This window comes from Ursus americanus, chromosome 12, assembly GCF_024610735.1.
Source record: "Ursus americanus isolate L20-20 chromosome 12, mUrsAme1.1.p, whole genome shotgun sequence".
NCBI classification, from domain to species: Eukaryota; Metazoa; Chordata; class Mammalia; order Carnivora; family Ursidae; genus Ursus; species Ursus americanus.
The window spans coordinates 44,338,273-44,356,094 of NC_142138.1; the positions used below are offsets into that span (position 1 = coordinate 44,338,273).

General features: G+C 37.3%; 1 protein-coding gene and 1 pseudogene across 1 annotated transcript in view; one reads left to right on the forward strand and one right to left on the reverse strand.

Annotated features, from left to right (window-relative positions):
- Positions 1 to 17,822, reverse strand: part of DIPK1A (divergent protein kinase domain 1A) — a 104,175-nt gene that overhangs the window by 65,509 nt on the left and 20,844 nt on the right. The window lies entirely within an intron of this gene.
- Positions 16,392 to 17,258, forward strand: LOC123795211 (F-actin-capping protein subunit alpha-2 pseudogene; annotated as a pseudogene).

A 17,822-nucleotide genomic window follows, 5' to 3' on the forward strand; every position in this document is an offset into this window, starting at 1 on the left:
CCAATTTTACAACCTCAAGATACATAAAGCAAAAACGACAGAACTATAATAGGAAATTGGCAAATTCACAATAATGGTGGGAGATTTGAACACCTCTCTCAATAACTGGTAGAGTAATTAGACCAAAAAAAATCAGTAAGACTGGAAAAGATTTGAATGATGTGACAACATGATTTGGAAACTTGACTTAATACAGAATATTTCACCCAACACTGCTACATACATGTTATTTTCACGCATACATGGAACTTTTTTTTTTTAGTGCTGAGGTATAAATTTTGCCTCAACAAAATTCAAAGGGTTCAAAAATTCAATATTAATAAGCAACTAAAGCACTAACAGGGAATCGTTAGCCTTAAATGCACAGGTCAGAAAAGAAGTTGAAAATCACAGAGCCAGGGGTGCCTGGGTAGCGCAGTCGTTAAAGCGTCTGCCTTCGGCTCAGGGCGTGATCCTGGCGATCCGGGATCGAGTCCCACATCAGGCTCTTCCGCTGGGAGCCTGCTTCTTCCTCTCCCACTCCCCCTGCTGTGTTCCCTCTCTCACTGGCTGTCTCTCTGTCACAAAAATAAATAAAATCTTTAAAAAAAAAAAAAAAAGAAAGAAAGAAAATCACAGAGCCAAAAGATCTGAAGACACCTCACCAAAGAAGATTCACAGATGGCAAATAAACATATGAAAAGATGTTCCACATTAGATGCCATTAGGGAACTGCACATTAGAACAACAATGAGACACCACTATGCATTTATTAGATTGGCTAAAATTCAAAACACTGACAATACCAAAAACTGGCGAGGATATGGATCAACAGGAACTCTCACATTGCTGACGGGAATGCTAAATCGTACACTCACTTTGAAAAACGGTTCAGCAATTTCTTACAAAATGAAACATGCTCTTACCATTCAATCCAGCAGTCATGCTCCTTGGTATTTACCCAAATGAACTGAAAACTTATGTGTACCCAAAAACCTGCACACTATGTTTATAGCAGCTTTACTCATAGCTGCCAAAATTTGGAAGTAACCAAGATGTCCTTCATTACAGGAGTGGTTAAATAACTGGTGCACTCAGATAATGGATATTATTCAGCCTTAAAAAGAGGTCAGCTATCAAGCCATGAAAAGCCATGGAGGGACCTTAAATGCTTACCATTAAGTGGAAGAAGCCTATCTGATTGATTTCAAGTAAATGACCTTTGGGAAAAAGGCAAAATATAGAGACAATAAAAAGAACAGTGGTAACCAAGGATTAGAGGGTGGGAGAGAAGAATGGGGGGAGCTCGGAGGATTTTCAGGGCAGTGTAACTATTTATATGATATTGTAAAGGTGGCTACATACCATTATGCTTTTGTCCAAACCCATACAATGTACAACACCAAGAATGAACTCTAATGTGAACTACAGACTTTGGGTGATAATGAAGTATCATCATAGGTTCATCATCTTAACAAATGAACCACTCTGGTGTGGGACCTTAATAGTGCAGGAGGCTGCATGTGTGTTGGGTATATGGGAACTCTACTTTGTGATCAATTCTGCTATAGATCCAAAATGCTATAAAAATAAAGTCTATTTTGGGGAGGGAAGGGCAGGGAGAGAGGGAGAGAGAGAATCTTAAGCAGGCTCCACACCCAGCACAGAGCCCAACGAGGGGCCTGATCTCTTAACCCCGAGATCATGATCTGAGCTGAAATCAAGGGTCGGACCCTCAACCGATTTAGCCACCCAGGTGCCCCTAAAGTCTATTTTTTAAAAAATTAAATAGCTAAACGTACACCTCAAGAAGTTAGAAAAAGAACAGAAAAAAAAAAAGGAGGTAGAAGGAAAGGAAGAATACAGAAACTAATAAAAAAGAGAACAACCTAAAATAAAGAAGATTAACAAAATGAAACTATGTTCCTTAAAAAAAAAAAAGTTCGAGATGCCTGGCTGGCTCAGCCAGTAGAACATGTGACTCTTGATCTCGGGGGTGTGAGTTCAAGCCCCACCTTGGGTATACAGATTACAAAAAAAAAATTGTTTTTAATTAAAAAAAAAGTTCCAAGGAGAAATAGAAAATGTAAATAGTTTCTACACTTAGAAACTGAGGAAGGAAAAGTGTCAAGAAAGCAGGCCTGGTCAACAGTCTCCAATGGCATAAAAAAGTAAACAATTAGAATGGAAAACTGCCTGATGACTCTGGCAATAAGGAGATCACTGATTACCTTAGCCAAGAACAGTTTAAGTAGAATGGAATGAAGTAGAACTAGTTTCGAAATGGAAAAAAAATCCTGGAGATGTTAACATCAATGCTAATATTATATATCCGCAGGAAGCTAAATTGTATTTATTTTTACCTTTGAGCAGTGTCTCCCACACAGATGCTCAAAACTTTATTTGCTGAATGAATTCAGTTGGAAGGGAAAATATTACATACAGAGGGCTTTAAATGCCTGCCAGTGTTGAGAACTGAATTAAGAAGTCTTAAGATTTCTAACCAGATAGAGCCTAGTGATGTTTAAAGTGATGTTCCAAGACTGATCTGGATTTGAGCTTACCTTGGGAGAGGGAACACCGAGGGCGGGGAGCCTACCTGGGAAGCTGCTGCAGCAGTCGAGGCCCGGCCTTGACTAGGACAGGCCAAATGCACTGAGACGAACAGTGAAATCCGAGAGACATTATGAAAATAAAATTACTAGGATTTGTTAATAAGTGGATATGGAAGTTAGGAGAAAAGTATGGTAAAGCTATCTGAAAGACTGAGAAAACTAAGAAAATGAAGGATGGAGATCATTGGTGACATACAATGAATGACATTTTAACTGCAGATGGTCTCCGATGTCAATGGTATGACCTTACAACGGTGCAAGAGTGACATACGTTCAGTAGAAATTGCACTTCGAATTGTGAATGGTGGTCTTTTCCCAGGCCAGCAGTGTTCAGTACTACCCTCTCTTGTGACGCTGGGCAGCGGCAGCCCCAAGCTCCCAGTCAGCCACCCAAATACGAGGGTAAACTATTGATACGCTGACAACCATTCTGTACCCGAACGACCAGTCTGTTTTTCACTTCCAGCACAGTATTCCATAAATTACATGAGATGTTCAGCGCCTGATCACAGGCCTTGTGTCAGACGATTTGCCCAACTGTAGGCTAATATAAGTGCATTCAGTACCTTTCAGGTAGGCTAGACTAAGCTACGAGGCCAGGTGCAGTAATGCATTGTCGGTTTACTAGCGGTTGATCAGGATATAGCCCAGTTGTTAAGTCGAGGAAGATCTGTAAATGGGACTTCAACTAGATTTATTCCTATAGAATAAATAAATCTTTAAGAAACTGATATTTAATTTTCAACATTCATCTTTTAGTTACAAACTTTCTCAAACAAGTAAATTTTAAATCCAGTTGTTAACTGGGACCTTTACAAATGAATAAAAATCAGTGGAAAATTTATTCAAATTCAAATACTTTTATCTTTATTTCCAGAAGGCAAGATAATGGGATAGTTTCTAATTATCTGTGGGAAATGCCACAAATAAAAGAAAAAGTTTTTTTAAAAAAACAATTTAAAGCTAGGAGACGAGTTCAAAATAAAAAATTAGCACAAGAAAGTCAATGACAAATCTGCAAGACATTTAATACTACATACATAATCAAAAGTTTTCAATATACGTAAATACACAGATCGCTCATACAGTTCAAATTCATTTCCAGAGTCAGCATACACTGTGGAAGGTTGCTCGCCTTCCTCTTTTCATTTCATTTTGGCTCACCTCTACCCTCAGAACATCTTGACACATAGATAGTATGGAAACAAAGAACATAAGCTGTCTCTGAGAATATTCAGAATGGAATAGCTCAGCATTCCTTTTCTTTTTCACTAAACCATGCACCGCACCACAAAATTAAACAGACATCTCTAGGGATACAGAGTTGCCAAGAGTGTTTCTGGCAAAAATAAAATCTGGCCCTTCTCCAGACTTCTATACATGGACAACAGTGGCTGCCCTACAGATGGAGATTGATTGCTGGCTGGCTGGTCTGTGGTTACTTAGTAGTGTCAAGATAAAGAATATTAAGCACAGATCATTTTCACGTCTAAAGACTTCTGACAACAAACTTGCTCTGCTTAATTTCTCACATTCTGCAATACTGAGAGTTAGTTACTGGAGAGAGAGTTACAATTCTAGCCCTCATTCCTTACTGTACAGACAAGCAAACCAAAGCCCAGAGAAAGTCATCTGCCCACAGTCACACAGCTAGTTGAGGACAGTACAAAATGCAGGTCTTGAGACTCCCAGTTCAATAATCTTTCCACCTTTCTATTAAGCAGTACTATCTTTCTAAATAGTATTTAAAAGAGCATGTTGCTTGTAACTCAAACTCTTTTTATTTAATCTGAAACTTGAATGTCATAGGCTCTTCCTCAATCAGTATTTTACTAGAAATGGCAATATACTTTTATTTTGTGACCCTGCCATAATAGTTCTTAAAAGGACAATGTATTTTAAGTCCCAGAGTCACCAAAGTAAAATGAGGCTAGAACTGGATTCCAAACTATTAAAACATATCTAAGAAATCCTGTATCTTTAAATTTGGAAAGAGTCTTTAAAAATTATGAGCCAGTATATTTAAAGTGGCAGGTCACTGAAATCAAGATCATCAGACCAGGCATTAAATCTTAGCTCTGCTAATGGCTAAGTGTGTGACTTGGGCCTTGTTTCTTCCTTACCTATAAAACAAGTGGGTTGGATCGGGATCATTATATTTAGGAATTAATTTATTCCATTGTTTAAGGATTTATTTATTTATCTTAGAGACAGAGTGTGTGTGTTTGGCAGGGGGAGGAACAGAGGGAGAGGGAGAGAGAAGCAGACTCCCCACTGAGAGTGGAGCCTGATGCAGGACTCAGTCTCAGGACTCTGAGATCACGACCTGAGCTGACACCAAGAGTTGGACGCTTAACCAACTGAGCCACCCAGGCACCCCATTCCATCATTTAAAACACAATTCCAGCTAACTTGACGATAAGACCTTTATCTAATCCTTATTATCTTAGAATACTGAAATAACAGAGCAAAGAAATAAACACATCGATCCATACTTAACTAAACAAGTTAAAACCCAGAAAATACGTCCACTATAAAAAAAGCAGTAGATTTGGCTCTGTATAGTCAGAGAGAAGGACACTATCATGAGAAAATGGCAGTACACAGCTGAATTTATGGTGATTTAGATCACATCTTTCTGCATTCATTTAACCAAGTAGGTAGCTTTGAAAACCCAAGTCCAATTTTTCTGCAAAGGGAACAGAGAAGAGCATAAAAGAAGCTGAGTGGCTGTTCAGTCTATCTCTGCCAGAACCACCATATGAGTACCACGCATTTCTATCAGATATGAAGAACCCCGATCTATTGCTTTACTGAATGCTGTTATACATCGGCCTGGATGATTTATGTTCGAGCCTTTTAATAAACAGGTCATTTAGATATATTTTTTTTAAATCTGCCATTAGGAGAAACAGCTTCTACCTTCACTTTTCTACTTGAAACAACTGTCAGTTCCTACAGACTATAGATGTTCATTATGAACAATTCACTGTTAGCTACTCTAGGGAAAACTGAAAAGTATAAACATAGTCCCTGCAACCACCAGCTTCCAGGATTTTACAATTGAGTAGGCTCATGCAAATTTGATGACCTCTGAGTTATAAAGTTAAATTCTCACCAGTTTTTATGTCCAGTTTAATTGCACTTAAGTCCTCTGTCCCTTTGCTAACAGACATCAAACACAAGTTCATTTATAAGGTGCGAGAGAAAGGGATTAAGGCATTGTAAAGAGCGAACCAACTGATGGCTGTAAAGAGAAGACAACAAGAAAATGTGAGATGATCAAACTCTATGAGCTGAAACGCCTCCAAGATCCAGCTCGTTTGTCAGACCTAAAATATTTTTGTTCTGATTAAACACTGAAGCTTTATATTCCTTTGAGAGAATAAATCATATCTTGGGGTTGTCTGTATCTCTGGTTTAATTTGCCTAGAGCAGTCTTGTAAAAGTGGTTGGGTCAGAGCAATAAGACTACTGGGTTATCAGTTTTATCAAATTATTTATCAGGCTAATTAACTGATCTGAAGTTCCGGGTTTTCCCCTCTGTTAAACTGGGAAAATAGTATCTGTCTTGAAAACCTTGCAATGCTAGTGACCATAAGGATCAAAATGAGATACTGTAAATGAAACTATTCTGCAAACCGTTCTATAAATGTAAGGTGATATATTATTATTGAGCTTCAGTTTTTTGAACCTTTCATACAAAACCCAAAGCTAGATACTGTCAGATCAACATCTTTCTCCAATCACTCCAACTTCCTTATAGCACATTTACTGGTGACTAACCAACCATGAATAATTTGCAAGTAGTTCTTCACAGTGACAGCATATTATACTTTTATCCAACTCTAGCAGACATGACTTTCAGGTTATGGGAATCACAATAAAAATCCATACCTGCTTTACTGTGCTGGGATCAAGCAGCAAATCAGGAAAGAAAAACAGGTCTTAAAATGCTCCTTCAGTCTCTTTTGGGGCTAGTGAATGACCCAACCATCACCAATATATTCATGCTGCTTTTTGAAAAATCTCAGCAAAGATCATCTGACTATCCAGTCGGGAGGAAAACTGTCTTAACCTCTCATTACACCATTTCCAAAGACTGATCCCTAGTGGACTACAATTCTAAGTGTATTTGTATCCTCTTAAATAGGACATAAAAACTTCGACCACAAAAGAAAAAATTGATAAATCTGATTACATTAAGAATTTATGTTCATCAAGAGACACCATTAATACAGCAAAATGACAACCCACAAAAGGAGAAGATATAACAATAATATATCTGAAAATGACTCATGTAGATTTTACACAGAGAATTTCTGTGAATCAATTAGAAAAATATAGACCACACAACAGAAATGTGAACAAAAGACTTGAACTTGTGTGACTTTCTAAAAGAGGCTATCCAAATGGCAAATAAACCTGAAAAAATGTCCAGCTTCATTAGTCATCAGGCAAATGCAACTTAAAACCACAATGTGATATTATTCTACACACATGAGAACATCTAAAATGAAGATGATGTACAAAGCAAGTATCAGTGAGGATATGGAGCAATGTATGGAATACTCATACACTGTTGGTGGTACAAACTGGTACAATCCTTTTGGAAAACCGATTGTAATCATTTGTTAAAACTGAATGTAGGCATATGTATGACCCAGCAATTCCACTCCAATAGAAATGCTTATAAATATTCACCAAAAGACAAGTATTAAAATGTTCACAGCTTCAATATTTGTAAAAGCTAAAAACTGGACGCAAACCAAACATCCGTTAACAGTAGGAAGGATAAATAAGTTGGAGTATGCTCACACATAAAATACTACACAGCAATGAGAGTAAATGTGTATAATTACACGTGACAGTAAGGATGAGTCTCACAAAACAACGCTAAGCAAAAGAGGCCAAACCCAAAAGACATGAGTCCATATATATAAACCAAAACAGTAACAGACAAAACTAATCTCTTCCATCAGAAGTCAGGATAGTGGTTACCATTGCAGGGGGTGGGGGTGACAGAAAGAGAACACACAGGGGGCTTCTAGAGTGCTGACAAGTTCTATTTCTTTTTTTTTTTTTAACTTTTTTTTTAAGGTGGGAGCAGCAGAGGGACAGGGAGAGAGAGAATCTCAAGCAGGCTCCATGCCCAGCATGGAGCCCGACATGGGGCTCAATCTCACGACCCTGAGATCATGTCCTGAGCCAAAAATCAAGAGTCAGATGCTTAACCAACTGAGCCACCCAGGCACCACTCAAGGTCCTATTTCTTGATCAAATATGCACTTTTCCATATTCATTTAAACTTCAGTAAAAAGTTAAGAAGCAGTACCTTTCCTTGTTATTTTGTGTTAAGGTTCTGACCTTTCACATGAAAAATCAGCCCCTCTTGAATAAATGCCAAAATACACTGTGAGGGCTAATAGCCAAACTGATTTTAAGCTAATTGCAGATTAACCTTTAGCAAATTCACAGCTTCACAAAATTAGAGATCTAGTAACAGTCCAGGATAGGGAATTTGCTCTTTTCTGATCTGAAAAAATTAAAAAGGTGTTAGAAAAACAATGATTTTCTTATCCCTCCCCTTATCATTGATCTTATTATGAGCTGTAAGAGTAAGGTTCACTACATACGTTATTTCATTTCATTCTCCTAACTCCATGAAATAATTTTATCATCTTCATGATTTTACAGCTAAGGAAATGTAGGCTGAGTATACTGTCTAAAGGCAAACAGCACAAATGTGGTCAAGCCAGGACCTAATCCTGGTGTGTCTGACTCCCAAGCTGATGTCCTTAACCACCATTTTATCCCTGCCACATTGTCATACTGGGGGCTTTACGGCATGGGGCGATGATAATCTTCTTTGGCTTTTGCTTAATCACTTTAGAAAGCTATATATGAACAGAACACCCTCCCAACCCTCTGCCCTCTCACACACGTTTTTAATAAAGACTCACAGAGCGGGCGGCACCTGGGTGGCTCAATCAGTTGAGTATCTGCCTTTGGCTCAGATCATGTTACATTAGTTTCGGGTGTACAATAGAGTGATTCAACAATTCCATACATCCCCCAGCGCTCATCAAGACGAGTGCACTCCTCAATCCCTATCACCTATTTATTTTTTTAAAGATTATTTATTTATTTTTTTGACAGAGAGACAGCCAGCGAGAGAGGGAACACTAGCAGTGGGGGTGGGAGAGGAGGAAGCAGGCTCCCAGCAGAGGAGCCTGATGTGGGGCTCGATCCCAGAATGCCGGGATTACGACCTGAGCCGAAGGCAGATGCTTAACAACTGAGCCACCCAGGTGTCCCCCCATCACCTATTTAACTCATCACTCCAACCACCTCCCCTCCGGTAACCATCAGTTTGTTCTCTATAGTTACAAGTCTGTTTCTCGGTTTCTCTCTCTCTTTTCTCCTTTGCTTATTTGTTTTGTTTTTTAAATCCCACGTATCAGTGAAATCATATGGTATTAGTCTTTCTCTGACTTATTTTGCTTGGCATTATACTCTCTAGCTCCATCCATGTCACTGCAAATGGCAAGATTTCACTCTTTTTATAGCTGAATAATACTCCGTGTGTGTGTGTGTGTGTGTGTGTGTGTGTGTGTGTGTGTGTGTGTGTGTGTCTGTGTATGCCACATCTTCTTTATCCATTCATCATCCATGGACACTTGGGCTGCTTCCACATCTTGGCTATTGTAAATAATGCTGCTATAAACATAGCAGTGCATGTATCTCTTTGAATTACTGTTTTTGTATTTTTGGGGTAAATACCCAGTAGTGCGATTTCTAGATCACAGGGTAGTTCAATTTTTAACTTTTGGAGAAACCTCCATACTCTTTTCCACAGTGGCTGCACCCGTTTGCATTCCCACCAACAGTGCAAAAGTATTCCTTTTTTTCACATCCTTGCCAACACCTGTTGTTTCTTATGTTGTTGATTTTAGCTATTCTGACAGGCGTGAGGTGATATCACCTTGTAGTTTTGATCTGCATTTCCCTGATTAGTGATAATGAACATCTTTTCATGTGTCTGTTGGCCATCTGAATGTCTTCTTTGAAAAAATGTCTGTTCATGTCTTCTGCCCATTTTTAAATTAGATTATTTGTTTTCTGGGTGTTGAGTTTTGTAAGTTCTTTATATATTTTGGATACTAAACCTTTATCAGATATGTCATTTGCAAATATCTTCTCCCATTCCATAGGTTGCCTTTTAGTTTTGTTGATTGTTCCCTTTGCCTTGCAGAAGATTTTTATTTTGATGTAATCCCCAAGAGTTTTTTTTTTTTTTAAAGATTTACTTATTTGAGAAAAAGAGAGAGAGCATGCATGCAAGCATGCACAAGTGGGGGAAGGGGCAGAGGGAAAGAATCTCAAGCAGACTCCCTGCTGAATGGGGAGACTGACACAAGGCTCGATCTCATGACCCGTGAGATCATGACCTGAACTGAAACCAAGAGTCAGGCATTTAAGCCACTGAGCCACTTTAGTTTATTTTTTTTTTAAGATTTACTTTGTTGAAGATTAAGTGATCTTATAACTGGGGGTTTATTTCTGGGTTTTCTATTCTGTTCCATTGATCTATGTGTCTATTTTTGTGCCAGTACCATACTGTTTTGATCACTACAGCTTTGTAATATAACTTGAAGTCTGGAATTGTAAGGCCTCCAGTTTTGCTTTTCTTTGTCATAGCTTTGGCTATTTGGGGTCTTTTGTGGTTCCGCACAAATTTTAGGATTGTTTGTTGTTTGACAGCTTTTTAACAATTAGCTACATGGAAAATTCGGTAGAAGTCTCAACAGATTGGTCTCAAATGAGACAAGAAGTCAGAGTGAGTGTTCCTACTTATGCCATAATGGAAGAAGCGGGGAAAGACTAAGCAATTTTGTCAAAAATGAAGATCAGTGAGAAGGTTCTTGATTGTGCATAGATGTCGCTTTTCTTCAAGCCTTCCTCTAGAGAATGTTATTATTTTCAAAAGTTATGCTGACAAGTATTGATTATTTAATATGGATGCTAGTAAAGCTTTAATAAAGTTTAGGTTGGCAAAAGAAACATGATTGACTGGACTACTGATCTGTACTTAGCTTCTAATCTTAAATCAGATATTTCTCTGTTCAGAAAAGTATCACTTAGCAGATACCTTCCCAAGTTGCAGATATGGTACCTAAGTGTACTGTCAGTTTGTGTCAAAGGTCCATTCAGGGTTAAAAATCACACCTTGACCTGAGGGGTGCTTCCATCATCCTTCATTTATAAGGAATTTCAAAGTTTGTTTTTTTTTTAGACTTCTAGGGTTTTATTTCTTGATGTAGTGATGGCTGCAAGGTATTTGTCATATAATAATTTATTAAACCATACATTTGTTTTAAGTGGTTTTCTTTTTTTTTCTTTTAATAATATTTTTATTATATTATGTTAGTCACCATACAGTACATCCCTGGTTTTTGATGTAAAGTTCCATGATTCATAAGTTGCGTATAACACCCAGTGCACCATGCAATACGTGCCCTCCTTAATACCCATCACCAGCCTATCCCATTCCCCCACCCCCTCCCCTCTGAAGCCCTCAGTTTGTTTCTCAGAGTCCATAGTCTCTCATGCTTCATTCCCCCTTCTGATTACCCCCCTTTTTTTGAACCATTTGACATGAAGATTATTTAACCTTAAATGCCATTCTTTATAATAGAGGTAAAAACATACTTGCCAATATTATAGAACTGTATACTTAATGAGTATTAAGGGTTCCTAATACAGTCATAATCTTAAAACATGAACTACGGCTATTCCCTACCTCCACCTCTCCCCACATCTACACTAGGTGAAGCAGCCTCCCGATGATGCTATAATTCATACCACTTCCCTATGGAGGCGGCCTGATGTGAGAATCTAAGCTACACCCACCCACTTAGTTGAAGGGCATCTCTTCATGTCCCTAGACATACATTTACCACTTGCCTCTTGAAAGTGTTTATACATATAGGAAGACTGTGCAGCTATCTTTAGTAAACACAGATAGCATCGATCTATATCTCCATTGTGTTATTCTGTCTAGCCCCTTGCCTCAAGTAAAAATGTTAACTGTTTTCTTATTCAAAGTTCTACAAAAATATTAGAAGAAACTTTTTCACATTAGATAACATAAATATGCCATTTTTTAATTGAAAGCGAAAAAGAAATTTTGTGTGACTTTGTAGCTTGTTAAAGCATTTGTTTATCATCATATAACATGACATTTTCTATATTCAATATGACAGAATTGAAAAATAACTTGGTCTATCAATTTTGAGAAATATTTATGTAATGGATATAGTAACAGCTCTCAATATGAAAAAATACGTTGATTTCTCCAAGGTATTCATAAACATATGCAAAGAGAAATAGACAGTTTCAAGGCAAAAATTGGCCGTGTCACTAATCTGACTTCAAAAAGTTCTTGAAATAGGCAAGCACACAACATAGATGGCCATAATGTGTCTTTTATTTTTTTTAAAAGATTTTATTTCTTTATGTGACAGAGAGACAGCCAGCGAGAGAGGGAACACAGGCAGGGGGAGAGGGAGAGGAAGAAGCAGGCTCCCAGCCCAGGAGCCCGATGTGGGGCTCGATCCCGGAATGCCAGGATCACGCCCTGAGCCGAAGGCAGACACTTAACGACTGCGCTACCCAGGTGCCCCATAATGTGTCTTTTAAAAGCCATTGAAAACTTTATTAATTTTTGGATATCATAACATTTTATGAGGAAGCTAAAACATTCCTCTTTTATTACTGAAAATATTGTTACTAGGGAGATAAGAAAAAACTCTCCTATCAACCATCATTATCATCTCACCAATAAATGAAAAAAATAAGGCTAATAAAGACAAAAGAGCTTGATACAAGGCAAATCACAGGCTTGAAATGCTAAAGCATATTACTAATCTTAATATCATGTAACATTAGAATTCTTTCCACTTTTCTTTAAGTTCAAAATAACTTCAATAAAAACAGTTGCTACATAAGACATCTGTAACTCAATACTATCATTTTCTATGGTTAATTTCTATCACCTTTGGGGAGGGAAGTCTACATAACATAATGACTTTCAAATTTATTTGGTAGATCCAGCTATGGGCCACTTTTATATTAATCTGATTTAATGGGATCTATTTTAGGTTAATTAATCCTCAGAGATATAAATTCCTTAATAAAGCAGGCAGCAGTATTTTAAAATATTAACCAAAACATTCATAAATCATGTTAAGCAATCCATTAGCAGGACCAAAATACCTCAATTTCTGCTTCTATTTGTAGCTTTCAAAGCATAACTCTGCTTCCCCACCTTCCCAAACACCCTCTTGTATTCCACGATAACCCTTTCCTTCACATTCCACTCCTCTATCAACTAGGAAATGATCAGATTAATTTACATATATCAAGTGACTGCAGCTGATTTACACTGTAACATTAACTAATCCCAAAGCTCTGGTATATATTAATTAAGTCAGCTAGTGGTGAAATGGAAGGTTTAACCCCTTACTAAGATTGCGACATCACCAAGCATAAAGAGAGATTTTCTTTTTGGGAGGTAGAAACAGGAAGTCTGAAATCATGCATTATCTAATGGTAAACCTGATGTAGTCCTTTTAGGGTGATGAATATCCCTTGTCCCTCTGCCCTCCCTAACACAGACTGCTAAAAACACAACCCTCCCCTGCCTCCCTTTCCTTTTTTCTCTAGCCTGTTTAGAACAAAGCAACCGAACACAACTGTACTAATTCAAAAAATAGGCATTAAAGGTCAATGACAGCACCTAAACACAGTACAACACTTCTTCCTTTTTAATCCTACCCTTAACTGGCAGCTCCCAGGTTCTTAATATTTATTTCAACTACCTTTGGCAATTAAGATTTTGATTTTTTTTTTAAAGATTTATTTATTTGAGACACAGAGAGAGAGTATGAGCAGGAGGGACAGAGGGAGAGGGAGAGAGAATCTCAAGCAGACTCCACACTGAGCCTGGAGCCCAACACGGGGCTCCATCCCCTGACCCTGAGAGCACAACCTGAACCGAAATCAAGAGTGGGATGCTTAACCAACTGCGCCACCCAGGAGCCCCAGATTTTGATTTCTTTTAAAATACAATTTTGGAATGTAGCCCCTTCATCAGTGGGGGTAATATATTACTGAAATCTAGCTTTTTTATTTGCAGAACCCCAAGAAAACTTTGAAAACTATATATCCCCTCACACATTCTCAAATTGACATCTAAAATTTTTCACTATAAGTTTAAGTAGTTGCAAAGGAGTAATTGCTAATGTATTATAAATATCAATATTTTAAAAGAAAGCTGTTATGTCACCTTAAATGTATCAAATGGAATTTAAACTCTTTAGCAATTTGATAGCCACTATTATCCATTTCAAAAAACCATTTCAAAATTGGTTCAGACTGGTCAGAAATTTTATATCTCTCATTTTTCTTTTGGAACTTATTTTTCTTTCTACCTTCACCAAATTATTTTTTTTAACTTTTAAGTTGAAATATTTATAGATTCAAAGGAAGGTGCTAAGAAACATACATGGAGATCCCATGTACTCTTCACCAAGCATTTCCAACATTAATATCTTGCATAACTAACAACAGCACAACATCAAAACCAGGAAATTGGCATTTTTATAGTCCAGAGCTTATTCATTTTTACTGGCATATATGCACTCATGTGTGTGTGTGTGTGTGTGTGTGTATGTGTGCATGCAACTCTATCCAATTCTATCACATGTGTGACTTTATGTAACCACTACCACAATCAACATACGTAACTGTACCATCACCATAGGACTCCTTAATACTACCCCTTTATAGCTACAGCCGCCCTTTCCTCATCCCTTCCCTATTCCCTGGCCACCACTCATCTGTTTTCCATACCCATAATCAGGTTATACCATGAATGTTATATAAATGGAATCATGTAATATTAGCCTTTGGAGATTGGCTTTTTACTCAGCATGATATCCTTGAGGTCCATCCAAGTAGTTGCATGTTCAAGAGCTCATTCTTTTTTACTACTGAGTAATACTCCATGGTTTAGACACAACACAATTTCTTTAACCACTCATCCATTGAAGGGCATCTGAGTTATTTCCAGTTTGGGGCTATTACAAATGAAGAGACTATAAACATCTGTACACAGGTTTGTGTGAACATAACATATTCGTCGTCTCTGGCTGCCATAACAAAATGTCATAGACTGGGTGGCTTCACCATAGAAATTTATTTTCTCATAGTTTGGAGGCCAGAAGTCCAAGATCAGGGCCAGCATGGTCAGGTTCTGGTGAGAGATCTCTTCCTGGTCTAAAGATAAATGCCTTCTCACTGTGTCCTCACATGGCAGAGAGAGAGAGAGAAAAGAGCAAGGTCTCTGATGTCTCTTCTTATCATCCTATCATGAGGACCCTGCCTTTTGACCTCATCTAACCCTAAATATCTCCCAAAGGCCACATCTTCAATTACCACATTGTGGGGTTAGGGCTTCAACATATGATTGGGGGGGAGGGCGCAATTCAGTCCATAGCATTAAGTTTTCATTTCTCTGGGATAAAGGCCCAAGGGTTTAATTGCTGGGTTATACGGTAGTTGCATGGTTAGTTTCTTAAGAAACTGCCAAACTGTTTTCCAGAGTGGCTGTATCATTTTATATTTCCACCAACAATGTAGAATGCAGCTTCTCTGCATCCTTGCCAGCATTTGGTGTTGTATTTTTTTTTTTAGCTATTCCAATGATATCTCATTGTAATTTTAATTTGCATTTCCCTAATGGCAAACATCTTTTCATGTGCTTATTTGCCATCTGTATATCCTCTTCAGTGAAATGTCTGTGCATGTTTTTTTCCCATTTCCTAATTGGATTGTCTTTTACAGTTTTGAGGGTTCTTTATATATTCTAGATACTAGTTCACTGTCTGATATGTGTCTTGCAAACATTTTTTTCTCCATCTGTAGCTTGTCTTTGCATCCTCTTAACAAGGTCATTTGCAGAGTAGAAGATTTTAATCGTGATGAGATAAAATTTATCAATTTTTCCTTTTACGGATCATGTTTTTGGTGTCAAGCCTAAGAACTTTTTGCCTAGTTGTAGGCCCCAAATATTTTCACTTTTTTTCTGGAAGTTTTATAGTTTAATATTTTCCATTTATGTCTACGATAAATTTTGAGTTCATTTTTATATAAGATTTAGGTAAAGTTTTTTTTTTTTTTTTTTTTTGCCAATGTATGTCTAATTGCTTCAGCACCACTCATTAAAAAGATATTCCTCCTCCTTCTGAATTGCTTTTAGGTTCTTTGTCAAAAATTAATTAGGCATATTTATGTGGCTCTATTCCTGGGTTCCCTATGCTACTCCAATGATCCGTGTTTATCCCTCCACTAGTAATGAAGCTATACAGCAAGCTTTGAGAAAAGGTGATTCCTCCAACACAAATTATTTCTAATGTAATGTATTTTATGTTTGAAAGTCTTTTACTGGGCAGTGTTATATTTTTTCTCAACAAAAATCTGTCTATAAGTTAAAAATAAATTTCTCTTTATTTTCTGTAATTAAAGACTTCAAGTGTTAAAACAATTCTGGTTTGAGTTTTCTTTATAACTATTATTACTAATCAATCAATTAAAATATAAATATACTGCAAATTTTGATTTTAAAGAGTCTTAAACATAATAAAGAAAACTGTATAAAAGAGATGGATGTGAGGGGAAGTCAGGTGGCCTCTGCCACCATGTCACCACAGCCGGTTTGTTGCCAAACGGAAAATGGCGGATCTGGAGGAGCAGTTGTCTAATGAGGAGAAGGTGCATAGAGCAGCAAAATTCATTATTCATGCCCCTCCTGGAGAATTTAATGAGGTGTTTAATGATGTTCAGTTAACACTTAATAATGATAATCTTCTTAGGGAAGGAGTAGCTCATGCATTTGCACGGAGTAACTTGGACCAGTTTACTCCAGTAAAATTGAAGGTTATGAAGATCAGATACTGATAACAGAACATGGCAACTTGGGAAATGGAAAGTTTTTGGATCCCAAAACCAGAATCTGTTTCAAATTTGATCACTTAAGAAAGGAAGCGACTGATCCTAGATCATATGAAGCAGAAAATGCAGTTGGAACATGGAGAACTTCAGTAAAAACTGTTCTATGAGTGTATATAAAAGAACATTATCCAAATGGGATCTGCATTGTCATACAGTAAAAGAAGAAGAAATAGATGGACAGCAAACCATTACTGCATGCAGAGAAAGCCATCAGTTTCAAGCAAAAAACTTTTGGAACAATCATTGGAGGTCAGGGTGGAAGTTTCCAATTACTTTTTCAACCACTCAAGTGGTTGGCATCTTGAAAATGCAGGTTCATTATTATGAAGATAGTAATGTTCAGTTAGTGAGTCATAAAGATATACAAGATTCCCTAACAGTGTGTAATGAAGTACAAACAGCAAGAGAATTTATAAAGATTGTAGAAGCTGCAGAAAATGAGTAGCAGACTGCTACCAGTGAGAATTATCAGATGACGTCGACACCACTTTCAAAGCTTGACCTTGGCAGTTGCCAATTACACACACTAAGATTGATTAGAACAAGATCCTTAGCTACAGGATTGGCAAAGAGATGCAGAATGCATAAGATGAACAGTGTATGACCAGATCATCCAGTGTCTGCATTTTAAGAAAAATCACTGCAAAAGTATTCAAAACTGTCAAACTACCCAGTCGGGTGGGCTGTTGCCATTGAAAATCACTGTAATTAATTAGTTTGGTTAGAGCACAACGCTTAACTAATTAACCATTATTTTTCATTTCTTTTGTTCAAAGGGGATTGAAAATCAGTTTAAATGTCTTTTACTTTCTCTTACACCTTTCTTTTTTACAATTAAGAGATGATTCCTCTAGTTTAATGTTAAAAGTTTTTGAAGTGTTTCAAAAATAGTTTACTTATCATAACCCTAAAATTGTCTTCTGGTTTATGAAGTAGGTAACTTTGATATTTGCCCAGCACTTTTTAATGGGATCAATAATGGACATTTCAGTTTAAGGTGGTTGATGGATTTAGCCATATATGCTGCTGAAGAAATTGTCTACTTTTCCCCCTCACCTCTTCCATTTATGCTAAATTGAGATTAGAGGGAAAGTATTTTCTGTATCAATTGTGTTTGAACCTTTCAAAAGGTTTCTTAGCTAGCTTAGTGTT